Source organism: Halyomorpha halys, unplaced genomic scaffold (genome assembly GCF_000696795.3).
Source record: "Halyomorpha halys isolate HHAL.00 unplaced genomic scaffold, Hhal_1.1 Scaffold324.1, whole genome shotgun sequence".
Taxonomy (NCBI): Eukaryota; Metazoa; Arthropoda; class Insecta; order Hemiptera; family Pentatomidae; genus Halyomorpha; species Halyomorpha halys.
In genome coordinates this window covers 1,054,474-1,055,182 of record NW_027112641.1, presented here as the reverse complement: position 1 = coordinate 1,055,182, position 709 = coordinate 1,054,474, and the positions used below count along the sequence as shown (strand labels likewise).

The following is a 709-nucleotide window of genomic DNA, read 5'->3' as shown; positions in this document are numbered from 1 at the left end:
TCAATCTTCTTGCTTTCAATCCTCGATTCTATCTCCTACCCAGGCGGTTTTCCACCCCATCTTTCCATTGTAGACAGTCCATGTTTTCCTTCGTAATCATTTGTTTGTGTAGTCATCTTCAATCAATCTTCTTGCATTCAATCCTCGATTCTATCTCATTCGAGGCGGTTTCCATCTTTCCATTTGTGTCTGCCCATGTCTTCTTTCTTACTTCCTTTTTTTATTTGATTGTTTTTATCTTGATTTTCCCGTTTCTCCAATGTTATTTTCTGCAATCTATCTTCTCTATTGTTTGTTCATATATGAATATGAACAAAAACTATTGATCTATCAACAGGCCAAATCCAACAGGTGTTGGTGTATAGAATTCCTAGAGTAAAGACGTGTCTGAACCTCATAGGGATTAGAGTATACTTTCGCGCACCTTGAGTTCCTCAGTTCTATCATATTGTTAATCAGGCCTCCTCGTTCGTTCACAGTATAGTCCCGAAGATACACATGATGTCCATAATGTTAAAAATTCATTATGGACATCATGTGTATCGTCGGGCCTGAACAAAATGCAACAAAGTGTCTCTGTGTGACAGATAATTCAACTGCGGTCAGTACTTGTTACTCATAGAGAGTCTACTCACTTAAAAATGTAAAAAAAACTAGATAAAACTGGATCAACATTTGAGAGGCCAATAACCACAATGATACTAGTAAC

The 709-nt window shown here is 37.2% G+C and overlaps 1 long non-coding RNA gene across 2 annotated transcripts in view; it reads left to right on the top strand.

Moving 5' to 3' along the window:
• The window catches only part of LOC106681306 (uncharacterized), an 82,870-nt gene that overhangs the window by 28,548 nt on the left and 53,613 nt on the right, over nt 1–709 (top strand). The window lies entirely within an intron of this gene.